Raw genomic sequence first — 14,758 nt, forward strand, 5'->3', positions numbered from 1 at the left:
CGCAGATCAGCACTCTAGCCACTGAACCAAACCAGCTACAGAAAAATAGTGTTTTTAAGTGAATAAAATAAAATATAGTTATGCACTGCATAATGATGTTTAGGTCAACTGTGGATTGCACGTATGGCAGTCATCCCATAGATTATAATGGAACTGAATAATTCCTGTTGCTTCCCTCACTGACCTCTGAAAAATGCTCTTGAACCCTCCTTTCCTGCTGTTGCCATCATAAGGTAGTAGCTCAATGCATTACTCATGTGTCTGTGGTGATGCTAGTGTAAACAAACCTACTGCACTGGCAGTCATATAAAAGTATAGCACATACTATTGTGCATAGTACATAATGCTTGGTAATGATAACGAGTGTTACTGGTTTGTGTCCTTTATGTCATTATTTAGAGTATAATATTTCTACTTATAAAAATGTCTACTTATAAAAATGATGTAAATCAGTGCAGTATGCTATGTGATGCCAGCAGCAACCTTGTACAACTTGTGTTTACTACATCTCTTGATTGCATCATTTTTTCTTGTGCCTGATTTAATCGCATGTTGTTTTGTTCATCATAGCCTCTAAGCATACGAAATTCACTGCTGGTGTTGCCAGTAAGAGGCTACATCGAGCAATTGACCTGGAAACAAAATTAAAAGTGATTAAGGGTTATGAAGTGCAAAATCAGTGGTTGTTATTCCTTGCCAGTCAGGCATGTCCCATTCCACAAGAGCTATAATCTTGAAGTACAAGAACAAAGTGATGAAAAAAAGAACAACAACAAAAAAGTACAAAGTGTTGGAAGTTGTTAAAGGATCTGAACAAAAATTTGAGACGGGCCTGTATCAGAGGGGGAGAAACTTTTTGGGACCTGGATCAAAGACCAGATACAGAAGCATATCCCACTCAGTGTCATGTGGATCGTGGCCAAAGCAAAAATTGGTTTGCCATGTTGAAAGGAAAGGCTGGACCTGACTACTATGTGGAATTTATTGCTTTGAAGTCATGGACAAACCTCTTCCAGATGCCATTTATACACTCCTTGGTGACATCACCCCAAGCCAAAGCAAGGTTCTTAATGCAGTCATATATGTTATAACCCTTCCAGAATTACATCAGTGACTTCTTAGTGTCCTCCTCAGTTGCATCAGTAACCTGGGAAAATTCATAAGGTAGCTTAAGAATTTTTGAAAACTATAAGGTGATTGTGTAGGGAATTTACTTGCCAGAGCAAATGTTTAATATGGATGAAATCTCTCTATTCTGGAAACAGATACCTGAAAGGACTTTCATCCATATGGAAGCCAAGTTAATGCTGTTTCAAGGCTTTTAAGGACAGGACAATGGTCTTGCTTTGGGCAATGTTGGAGGCTACAAATTAAAATCCTTTGTGATGTGGCACAGGGAGAATCCCAGGGCCTTCAAGCATATCGAGAAGCACAAAATGCCAGTGTACCACGGAGTCAATAGGAAGTCATGAATGACACAGCTCCTCCTCCAAGATGTTCTCCTGAATTGCTATACCAGAGACATGGAGAAGTATTATTTGGGGAATAGCATACCTTTCAAGATTTTGCTTATTGTTGATAATGCTCCTGGACATTCTCCCTTTATTGGTAATCTTTATCCCAATACCAAAGTGGTATTTCTCCTTCCTAACATCCCCTCTTTGATCCAACCAATGGATTAGGGAGTACATAGCCGCTTTTAAGGCCTATTACCTGAGGGGGACCTTTATTTGCCCAAGTTACTGATGCACCTGAGGAGGACACTGAGAAATCACTGATGTAATTCTGGAAGGGTTATAACATAAATGACTGCATTAAGAACCTTGCTTGGGCTTGGGGTGATGTCACCAAAGAGTGTATAAATGGCATCTGGAAGAGGTTTGTCCATGACTTGAAAGGATTTGCCAAGGATAAAGAGTTTGCAAAAATCAATTAGGCTGTGGTTGAGATGGCAAAAAACCTTAGTCCAGGTATGGATGAGGATGACAGTGAGGAGCTTCTAGAGGTGGTGGTTCTTGAGGAATTGACTAATGAGGAGTTGTCAGAACTGATTTAGGAATGCAGAGCTGAAGAAGATGCATCAGAAAAGAAAACTGCAAGAGAAGAAAAAAGAGGAATCCCTAAGGAAATTCATAGGGAAGGTTTAGCAGAAGCATATGCAGCTCCTAAAATTTTTTTTATTAATAGAGAGAAATGTTTATGGCACATTTTCTGCTTACAAGCAAATCTATAATGAGAAAGAAAGAAAGAAAAAGAACCAAACCACGCAAGCCATTAGGGACATATTTCTGAAAAGAGTGACACTTCCTCAAGAAGAGCTTCAATCCGACCAGTGAAGCTCAGTAGTTAAGAGTCAACCTATGAAAGAGCAGGTCACGGTTTGATTCCTGGTCAGGGCATATGTCAGGTTGTAGGATCAATTCCCATTGTGGGGCATGCAGGAGGCAACCAGTCAATAATTATTTCTCATCATTGATGTTTCTCTCTCTCCCTCCCATGTCTGCTCTGAAATCAATTTTAAAAAAATCAATAAAAAGAAGAAGAGCTTCAGACAGGCCTTTTAGAAAGTATTTCAGAAGAAAGCATTGTTATTTATGTGATTGCTCTTGAAGACCTTCCAGTGGGACAAGATATGGAGGCAGAAGATGGTGATACTGATGATTCTGACCCTGTGTAGGTCTAAGCTAATGTGTGTGTTTTTGTGCTATATTTAACAAAAAAGTTTAAAAAGTAAAATAAACAAACAAAATAAATATGTTTTAAAGTAGGGAAAAGCTTATAGAATAAGGATATAAAGAAAGAATATTTTTGTGTAGCTGTACAATATATATGTGTTTTAAGCTAAGTGTTATTACAAGAGTAAAAAGTTTAAAAAACTTAAAAAAGTTTATAAAGTAAAGAAGTTGAAGTAAGCTGAGGTTAATTTATTATTGAAGAAAGAAAAATGTTTTAAGTAATATTTAAATTTTATGTCATATTTTTTTCTTTTATAACTTGATTTTTATTGTGGACACTTTTACAGATATTCCCTTCCCCCTCACTTGCCCCACCTCCACCCCGCCTCTGACCCCCCTTTAATGTAGCCTAAGTGTACAGTGTGTGTAAAGTCTCCAGGAGTGCACAGTATACCCTAGGCCCTAACATTTGCTCATCACTCATTCACTGATTCATCCAGAGCAATTGCCAGTCCTGCAAGCTCCCTTCATGGTAGGTGCCCTGTACAGGTGAACCATTTTTATCTTTTATAACCTTCTTTTTTACTTTACCTTTTCTATGTTTACATATGTTTGGATACACAAATGTTACAGTTGCCCACAGTATTCAGTACAGGAATGTTCTGTACAGGTTTACAGCCTTAGGAGCAATAGGCTAGACCAGTGGTTGGCAAACTCATTAGTCAACAGAGCCAAATATCAACAGTACAATGATTGGAATTTCTTTTGAGAGCCAAATTTTTTAAACTTAAACTTTTTCTAATGCCACTTCTTCAAAATAGACTCACCCAGACCATGGTATTTTGTGAAAGAGCCACACTCAAGGGGCCAAAGAGTTGCATGTGACTCGTGAGCGGCAGTTTGCTGACCATGGGACTAGACCATGTAGCCTAGGTGGGTAGGCTATACCATCCAGGTTTGTGTAAGTGCACTCTGTGATGTTGGCACATCTTTGAAATCACCTAATGGCATGTTTCTCAGAAAATATCTTTGTCATTAAACTATGCATGACTTTATAATAAATTTCAAAGAAAACATTTATATACAGTTATCAAAATATTAAATTTATGGCATAGTCATATATGTACTTTTTTATTAATACTTTGAATCATAAAACAATTCATTTAAAATACAGCTGTTAAAGTTAATTTTATTCATTAAAGACAGTATTAATATAAGGCCATTATTGCTTAGCTTAAATGAGAACATTAAACTCTGGGGTAGTCTCTGGCTCAACTCTTTCAATGATTGACCAGTAATTGTAGATAGGGAGTACTAAAAAGCAACATGGTGAGCATATGTGACTTTAACGCGAGGCCATGAGAATATGGTGACCGAATGACCCTGCAGTGCAGTTATTTCAATTGTTGGTTATCCGTGTCTCATGCTGAGCATCTACTGGCCCTTGAAGACCTTCTAGTGGGACAAGATATGCCCATGAAGACTATCATCATGGGCAATTCTAGCAGTAGGCTAACTATTACCATAATTGTGGAATTTGATAAATATAAAGAACATTTTTAGATATCTGTAACAACTATACTGTAACATGAAAATATTTGTGATTTCTATTGGTGACAAAATTACACATGCTGCTCATGTTGCTCATTTGTTGCCTACATTTATAATCGAGTGAAATATCAAGTTAGAATCTCATGAAAAAGAGAAGATGTAATATATTCCTCCCACCCATGATCATGAACATCTCCAATTCTAGACATGGACCCCAGGTTAAGCATGCTTGCGTTAGGTTCTTTATTCTAGTCTCACTCATGATCTTCTACCATATTCGTCATGGATTTTTAGGTACTAGGAACCCCTCTTGTGTTTTAGACATGGAACAAATCTTGATTGCCTTTCTGCCATTGTGCTTTATTTTAATTGATACTGCATCTTGAAGGAGGTGTTTTTGACAAAGTGGTTAGATTCTAGATAGTGAAATCTGAGAAGAGCGAACTGGGCCAGAAACAAGAGAGTCTGGTTGTTTTCAGATTTGAAAAAATTATGTCTTGTATGAACAAACTTGCTCTGCTTTTCCTCAGGACTTGAGAACGGCTGACCCCACTTTCATTTTCATGTTGAAGCTTTTTTTGTCAACCACAGAGAAAGATCTGGATCAGAGTCATGTGGAATGAAGTCTGGCCCTTAAAGTATAGTTAGCCTAGCAAAGCTGTCCTGCAAAATGCACTCTGACTTTATGGTTTTAATCAAAGCTACTAGTCTGGATTTGTTTAGCTTCTTTTTTCACGTTAATGGTGATAGTGTGTGTAGGGAAAAAAAGAACCTTTCTTTCTGCTATAGGCTTCGATTCAGTTAGAAAGCTGGAGTGAACCTAATTCTGTAATCTATGTTGAGTTTTTCCAAATGCGTGAATTTAAAATATATATTTGAGCAATATAGAGTAACAACCATTTTAATGGAAAGTAGCTTTATGATGTTTGATCCAGTGTTCCCTCCAAATATCATGATTTTAAGGCCTTAGTTATGACTTAAAATTGAACACATTGTGCCCAATTTTGTGTGTGTACTGAGGTTTAGGGGAAAAAAAAAAAGGAGACTCTTATTTTGTGTGTGATTCCTTGACTGAAAACAAGAACTAGGGACTTAAGGTTTGTGTTTGGAAGTCCTTGGGTTCCGATTTCATTACGCAGTCCTCACGATCAGAGCAAAATGGGTATGAGAAAAAGACTGCTTTCTAGAGGAATCCATTTTAAATGGTAACAAATTTTTAAAAATAAACAATGAAAAGGATTTCATTAGAGCATTAGCTTGAAAAAGAAATAAAATAACTAAATAGGTTTATTTCATTTTGCACTACAAAATTTAGCTTATAAGGATGCATTAATTTAAAACAAGGAACGAATCATGTATTTTTTGGTATACATTTTCTGACAACTGGTACAATATAGTAGGATGTGGCATTTTTCTCTTCATGTTTTTGATTTTTCTTAGTGTGATCATTTATAGTCATTTTTAGTAAAAGTCTTTTAGGGCTTCACCACAGCTCCCAATAGCCTGTTTCATATTTTTATATTCAAATCATCCTCTCTGAAGTGTCTATATTGTCTTTTTCATTTTGTATGACCTAAATTTTCTTTTTCCATCTATTTGCTCTATGTTGTCAGTGAGGAGATTGAATTTCCATGAAGGTAGACATTCGTGTATTATTTCTCAGAAGGGATGTTTCATAGGTGTCGGTCTAGTTCATTAGTGAAAATGTTCAGGTTATAACTATTATTCCCCTATATATTCTCCTCACTTGGAGGGAGGACTCATTTCCCAACTCCCCTCTAAAATATTAATGACAGCAATAAAAGAGATAAGACATTATAGAAGCACTAAATCCCAGCCATATCAGCTAAAAATCTGGCCTATATCAGGAGGAATTCCCAATAATCGAACTGTGTAAAGGACTCTGAGGAGGAATGTGGTGTTGAGCTGGTAAATGGCAGGATATTTCTACCCATTTCTGCTCTGACATCCACCTGGAGACAGAAAGCTTTCATTGACCAGGGAGGAAAACTGAGTTAGAGGATGTCTTCTATATTCTGTCTTCTAAAAACACCAGGACATTATTATCTACAACTCCCTGTCATTTATTTCTACCAACTAGTATTTTCCAAGTCCATTTGGAGATAAAAAATGTTCTGTAATACACTATATCAGAGGCAATGGACAGACAGTATTTTTTTTTTTTGTGAATAGACATGTGAAGACTGTAATAAAATTGATTATCCATAATAACACTGCTGTTATTACTAATAAGGACAGTGGCTAACATCAAGCCCCTACTATAAAGTAGGCACTCACTTAGGAGTTTATCTGATCTTTACAACAACCCTATGAGGTAATACTGTTGTTTTTTTTCATTTGACTAATTGGGAAACAGAGACATAAAGCAAAACAAAAAACAAAAAACAAAAACACAAAACAAAATACATTCAAACCTATAAAGATTTTTTGTGAGTTTATTTGAGCCAAACTGTCCATAATTGCCAGAAAGCATAAATCTCAGCATATTGGGATAATACTCTGGAGAACGGCAGTCTTTCACCTTGTTTTATACATTACAATCAAAGGAGGAGATGTAACTGGGCTACAGGAAATCCAATGGTGATAGATTAGGGAGGAAACAAAAGGGTGGAGTCAGGGGACCTCTGGGATTGGGTAAAAATTGAAATGATAGGCACATACTTATTTTACTTAGGTGGGTACAGGATAGTTAACAGTCAACAATTAACAAGTTAATAATAAAACTGTGGTCTCAGTTATGGCGCACAGGAACATTTGCTTGTGCCATGTTCAGAAAATGGGAAGTTACAAGTTACCTGACATGTCATAGGTATGTTATCTTAGATGCAAAAAGACAATAGGCTCAGTAAAGATCCGAGTTGATCTTTGTCAAGGAAGATACTAGCCTAGGAAATGACTCCCCAATATAAACTGCTTTTTAATGAAAAGGTTTTGATTTCAGACCATCTTTTGTGGTTACCTTAGGTCTCTTGAGTCTGCAAGGCCACCACACAGGCCCTCCCTGAGTTAGTCAGGTTAGCAGAGACATTGAGTAACTTGCCAAAGGTCACATAGCTATTAAGTCTGAAGGCCAGAATTTGAACCTAGGTATTTGACTCCAGCAAGACATATGTAACCACTATTCCTTGCTGTCTCCCTTTGGAAAGAAGGAGCATAAATTGAAATTGTCATGAAAGCAGGATGATGACAGAAGTGCTACACATATGAATTTGTGGATTGATAAGAATACTAAAAGCTTTGAAGGTCTACTGTTGCCTAAAAAATGTATAGCATGAAAAGTATGTGCCTTGGAGCTAGACTGCTGAGGTTCAAATTTCCGTTCTACTCTAAATGTCTCCCATTGTTTGGAGGATGGGTTAACTTTCAATATTCAACCGCTAAACCTGTGCTCTTTCCTCTCTTAGAGTCTCTGCCATCAAGAAGAGAGTTGGTTCTGAGATCCTTTTCACTGGTAAAGGATATAAATGCTACTCGGAATAGTTTTTATGTGTGTACATCTTTGCACATAATTTGAAATCTGAATTATAATTCTAGAAGTAGAACATAGGAATGGCAGTGATGTGCATTAAAATTTTAACAGACATCGCCCAGTGTTTCCATAGGGCTTGTGCCATGGAAATTCCCACCTCAACATATGAGTATTTATCCTGGCATTTGTTAAACTTAAACATTTTTTACCATCTATAAAAAAATTTAGTATCTTATTGTAGTTTTTCTTTCATTTTAAAATCAATTTGTATTTTCTTCTGCACTCCTTTCTGAGTTACCTTGTTCATGATCTTTGCTCACTTTTTGTATTGATTTTTATGTGTTCTTTATACATTCTCTGAAATTAGTCCTTTGTAATCTAATGGTGAATGTTTTCCTCTAGTTTATTGTGTATGTGCTTTGACTTTATTCATTTAGACAATTCAGACTTTTTATTCATACACTAGAGGCCTTGATGCATGAAATTCATGCACGGGGGTGGGTCCCTTAGCCTGGCCTGCTCCCTCTAGCAATCTGTGACCCCTTGGGGGATGTCCTACTGCTGGTTTAGGCAAGGAGAGGGAGTGGGAAACAATGAATTTGGTGTTTATGCTTTCAAAGATTTACTTACTTTTTAATTCAACAATACACTTTTCAGAACTTTTCACAAGGAAACATGTTAATTTCTTTCAACCATTGTATAGTATCCCATCAGATATATGCATGCACAATCACATTCCTTTCTTGTAGTTTTCTTTCAATTTTTCATCATGATGAGTAACATTACAACTAATAGGCATGTGTCCTTATGCCGCAATGATTATTTTTATTCTTAGGAAAGAGTCCTAGAATTGAAATTTGGGAGTTAGGGTATGTGCATTTTGAGTTTTACTAGATTCTGTCAAATTATTCTCCAAGTGGCAGTACTAATTCATGTTTCCTTCAACATTGTATAAGAATACTTATTTTCACACAATCTTTTCAACCCTTGATTTTGTCAAATTTTAAAAATTATTGCTAACGTTAATTTGCATTTTGCTGATTACTACTGAGTTGATTATCTTTTGGCCTTTGAAGTTTCTTCTTCTGTGAATTGCCTGTTTATATCCTTTGCCTATTTTTATTTTGGGTTCATTTTTAATTTTTTATAGTATTCTTAGAATGTTTTGTGTTTTTTAAAAAATATTGATAGTTTTTGCATTATTTATGCTGCTATTACTTTACCCATGCTTATTGATTATTGCAGCGTTTTTTTATATGTGGATTATATCTTTCTTCAACTCTGGAAAATAATCAGTCATTTGTCTCTTCAAGTTTTGTCTTTGTTACACATCTTTTCTCTCCTTTAATCAAATTAATCTTAATCCTTCTTTATCTTCTTTTGTTTCTAATTGTCTTTCATATTTTCTATATTTCCTTTTCTCTGTATGCTGCATTTTGAATGACTTCGTATGGTCTATTTTCCAGTTCAGTAATTCTCTCATTTGCTTTGTTCAGTCTGTTGCTAAACATATTTAATTGAGTTTTAACATTTAGATATCATATTTTCTTGTATCTTGCAGGCTACCCTTTATAGTTTTCACATATAATATATAAGGTGTCTGATTATTCCAATATTGGACTTTTTCTGCCGGCTATTTGTGTTTTTGTTTTCACTCATGGGCTCATGTTCTCCTGTGGCTTGGTTATTTTTGACTATGTGTTATCAATTGCCCTTGGAAAATTATTTGTGGGGATTCCCTAGGGCTGAGGGTAAAGTTTTCTCCTCTACTTAGGATTTGCATTTGTTCTTGTCAGAGCCCCAGAGGCATAAACAGTCCAGAACCACTTTAAACTAAATTTACAGCTTGAGGTTTCCTGGACCACCCCACTGATGTGAGTTAGGGCTGAAAATTTTATGTGAGAGCTCATTTGTGGTAACCATTTTATAGAGACAGGATTTTTATTCTATTTTCCCCCTTCTCCTTTGCTCAGCATGAAATCCCATCCTCCTCAAGTTTGCTGCATGTAGGTTGTGGTTAAGAAGGTGCATTTACTTGCTTCAGAGTTTCAGTTTAAGGTGCTTATTTCCTACTTTGGTTCCTCAGTTCAGGTGGGATCTGCACTTTGAGGTATATACTCCAAGTCTCCTGATATCATCAAAGTGTAACTCTCTTATCTGGATCAGCAGATATCTTCAGGGAAAGGGCAGTTTTGTGGCTTTTTACTTTTCTAGCTACTTACTTTCTTCTAGAGTTTGTCTTGGCATCTCATCCTCACTATCTTTTGAGTTCTTTCGTGCTGATAAGAAAATAATGTTAGCTACTGTTAGCAATTAAGAGTTGGTATGAGTAACCTAACCTGTCATTTCTGAAAGTTGAAGAAAATCTTTTAAATTTATCTGAATGCTTATAGAATTCTTTGTTTTTCCTTATAATTTAAAAATATCACTAGGCTACAAGACACGGGGCATAGGGGGGAGGGGGGGCAAGTGAAGGCATATGCAGGGGGGCAGGGAAGGCTGGGGGGAGGTCAAGGGGGGGAAAAGGAGACATATGTACTACTATTTGTAATGCTTCAAACAATAAAAAAATAAAAAAATAAAAATTAAAGTGGCATAGAACGATGAAAAAAAATATCACTAGGCTGCTTTGAGGTGGCAGCTTTTAAAAATTAATTCTTTTTTGGTACACAGTAAGCCCTTTTGGTCTACTAATTTGAATTCCTCCCCTCCCCCAGCTAAATAAAAAATTCATTTTATTATATCTATTTATCACCTCTGTTCTATTTCATTCAATGATTTCTTTAGAAACTCAGTCTTTCCTATCTATCATTTTCATCCTTTGGGTCTGTTTACTTTATGTTTTAGAAGCATTCTCTAGCTTACTCACCTCATAAGTGATTGTTTTCCTGTAACTTTGTTGCTATTTTAATTTCTATTCTAGCAATGCATATGATATTTATATATTATTTACTTCTTTATAGTTTTTCTCTAATTTTCCACTTCGCTTTTGCTTCAGTATTTAGATGTTTTCAAGTTATGACTCTTTTAAAAAATATATTTTAATATTTTATTGATTTTTTACAGAGAGGAAAGAAAAGGGATAGAGAGTTAGAGACATGATGGGAAACATCAATCAGCTGCCTGCTGCACACCTCCTACTGGGGATGTGCCAGCAACCAAGGCACATGCCCTTGACTGGAATCGAACCTGGGATCTTTCAGTTCCCAGGCCAATGCTTTATCCACTGAGCCAAACTGGTTAGGACTCAAGTTATGATTCTTTACATACTTATAGAATCTATGATTTTTTTTGTTAATTTTATTGGATATTGCTTCCTGGCATACATCCTTTATGAAAATTATTTTATGTCTATTATTAATCACTATAACTTTTTTGTTTGCAGAATGTTTGTATTTGTAAACAAAATAGAAATAGAATCATAGATAAATAGAATAGATTGAAACCTGCCAGAGAGGTGGGAGCTGGGGGGCTGAATGAAAAAGAAGAAAGAAACCCAAAGTACATCCTAGTAGATATGGACAACAGTCTGGTGATTGTTGGAGGGGAAGGCATGAGAGGGAGTAGAAGAAAGCAAAGGTGGGAAAAATGGTGGCAGAAAGAGACTTGTCTTGGGCTATGAGCCCACAATGTAGCATGCAGATGGTGTATTCTAGAATTGTATACTTGAAACCTATATCATTTAATTAACTAATGTCATCCCAATCAATTCAATAAAAAAATAATGATGCAAAAGGGTTCTCCATTTCTCCCCCCAATAAATACTTCCTAATGGGCTGCCAATGAGCTAATCAGGTCAAGCGTTCTCTGAGTTGCCCTCTTTATACAGAGTCAGCAAGCATAACATGGTGTTAATGTATTGACACAGAGGAAATTTGTTTTCCATCTGACCTTTCATAGTAACTACTCAAAATAATTTTCTCTTCAGCTAACAAAGTTAATAAAAAATTATCCATTTGACACTCATAGAGAGTAACATTTAAAATTGTATGTTGACTAGAGGTCCAAAACTTGTGCATGGGTAGGGTCGGTCACTCTGTGTTTGAGCAGCATACTAAAATCTTGCTTCCTCCTGCCCAGGGTATATATCATCCCTTTGTCCCACATCCCACATTGTATACACTACCTGCTTGCTAGTCACTTAGTAGTGATCTTGGTAGGTTATAGATTGACTGTATTACAGTGCTTAAGTTCAAGTCACCCTTATTTTACTTAATAATGTTCCAAAATGCAAAACTAGTGAGGCTGGCAATTTAAAGCCACAACGAAGCCATAAAGTGCCTCCTTTAAGTGAAAAAAGTGAACACTAAAATATTTTGCGAGAGAGGGACCACATTTACATAAGTTTTATCATAGAATATTGTTATAATTGTCCTATTTTGTTACTTTTCATCTCTTACTGTGCCTAATTTATAGATTCAACTTTATCATAGCAATGTATGTGTAAGGAAAAGTGTAGTATATTTAGAGTTCAATACCATCTGTAGTTGGAAGGTATTCTCCATGGATAAGGAGTGGGAGGGACTACTGTATATATTTCCTCTGCAGCTATTCTAACATTTATTATCCTAAGAGAGTTACTTAAGCATTATTAAATTCACTCAATGCTTCCATTTTCAAAGCTTGGTCACATTTCATTTACCATGAACATGAGCACAGGCTATTATTTGAGCACTAGAGGCCCGATGCACAAAACCCATGCAGGATAGGCCTTCCTTCCCCTAGCTGCCGGCACAGGCTTCCCTCCAGCACCTGTGGCCCAGGCTCTGTCCGGAAGGTCATCCGAAAGGACTTCCAGTCTAATGAGCATATTATACTTTTATTATTATAGATTTTCCCCCAGTGGAAGCAGATAGTGATATTATTTTACACCTGGAAGAAAAATTCAATAGACTTGAAAGAATCAAGAGCATTTAAAAATATATATATTTTATTGATTTTTTTTTTTTTTTTTTTTTTTTTTTTTTTTTTTTTTTTTTTTTTTTTACAGAGAGGAAAGGAGGATAGAGAGGTAGAAACATCCATGAGAGAGAATCATCGATCAGCTGCCTCTTGCACACCCCCTACTAGGGATGTGCCCGCAACCAAGGTACATGCCCTTGACCAGAATCTAACCCGGGACCTTTCAGTCCACAGGCTGATGCTCTATCCATTGAGCCAAACCAGTTTTGGCAAGAGCATTTTTGGATTGTCATCAGCAAGTGGCCACTGCTCCTTTCTAAAGGTGTTTCCGGTCATTAAAAAGTGTCTTGTTTTGCCGAAACTGGTTTGGCTCAGTGGTAGAGCATCGGCCTGTGGACTGAAAGGTCCTGGGTTCGATTCCGGTCAGGGGCATGTACCTTGGTTGCGGGCACATCCCTGGTAGGGGGTGGGCAAGAGGCAGCTGGTCGATGTTTCTCTCTCATCGACGTTTCTAGTTCTCTATCTCTCTCCCTTCCTCTCTGTAAAAAAATCAATAAAAATATATTTTAAAAAAAGTGTCTTGTTTTAACCACAACTCATTAAACTGTGTTCAGAGACTCACAAATGATACCAATAACAGCACTTCTTTCAGTTGAATATGCAAAGTGGTTTTTTCCCCTCCATATTTTGATTACCTGCAGTGAACAATCTTATAATAGAGCTAGATAAAACATTATTAAATGGTCCTGTAATGGAGAAGTAACTCATTTATAAGCAGACAGTAATGCTTAAGTGATAACTACTTTTGTTATTAAAAATGCTTATAAAATGTTTCCCCTAAGCTTTAACTTAATTTGGAGGGATGGTAAGTGAAATCTCCTTTATTTTACCCAAGTACCAGACAGTTATGTTTGTTTTTCCCCCAGTTTTTTATTTTATTTTAAGAAAAACAATCTTAAATATAATAATGTTACATGCAATAAACATTAATATCTAAAGAAAAATGACTTTAAATATGATAATGTTATATGCAATAAACACCAATTATTCAAGAAAAATCTCACATTTAATAATATTACATGCAATAAACATTAACATTTCAAGAATAAAAGGATTTTAAGTATAATAATATTACCCAAACTGTACTAACATAGTATGATATCACAAAAGTTGTAGAAAATGTTAAAAATCTGCAAATAACAGGATTACTTCTATTATATTCTAGAATATTTTTCCCTCTGTCTCTATTTCTTATTCATCAGTTTATGTTGTTCATTATATTCTACAAATGAGTGAGAGCATATGATATTTATCTTTCTCTGACTTGATTATTTTGCTTAGCATGATGTTTTTAAAGTCTATTTTGTTGGATATGAGTATTGCTACTCCAGCTTTTTTTTCTTTTCCATTTGCATGGAAATTTTTTTCCATCTCTTCACTTTCATCCCATATGTGTCTTTTGTTTGGAGGTCTGTCTTCTTATAGACAGCATATAGTTGGGTCTTGTTTTTATATTCATTCAGCTACTCTACACCTTTTGACTTAATCCATTTATATATGAGTTATTATTGAGAGGTACTTATTTATAGTCATTTCAATTCTATATGGCTAGGTTTCTCTCTCTTTCTTTTTCTCAGCAATCCCTTACACCAATGTTTCCCAAAGTGTGGAACGTGTACCCCCAGTAGTACGGGAAGAGTTTGGTGGGGGTACATGTTGCACCGGAGCTTGGTGGGGATATGCACTGCACCGTGCTTAGCTGCACCTAATTTTACGTTCTCATGAGTATGAGGGGTACTCAGCATTATAAAAATTATAGAAGGGGTACACATATGTCAAAAGTTTGGGAAACACTGCCTTACACCAATCCCTTTAGCATTTTTTGTAATGCTGGCTTGGGGGTAGTGAACTTCTTCAGCCTTTTTATTTTATTTTATTTGACCATCTATTTTGTTGTTTGTTTTTTGTTTGTTTGTTTGTTTTAAAAATATATTTTATTGATTTTTCACAGAGAGGAAGGGAGAGAGATAAAGAGCTAGAAACGTCGATGAGAGAGAAACATCAACCAGCTGTCTCCTGCACACCCCCCACCAGGGATGCGCCCGCAACCAATGTACATGCCCCCAACCGGAATCGAACC

Source organism: Pipistrellus hanaki (assembly GCF_964339955.1).
Source record: "Pipistrellus hanaki genome assembly, chromosome: 3".
NCBI lineage: Eukaryota > Metazoa > Chordata > Mammalia > Chiroptera > Vespertilionidae > Pipistrellus > Pipistrellus hanaki.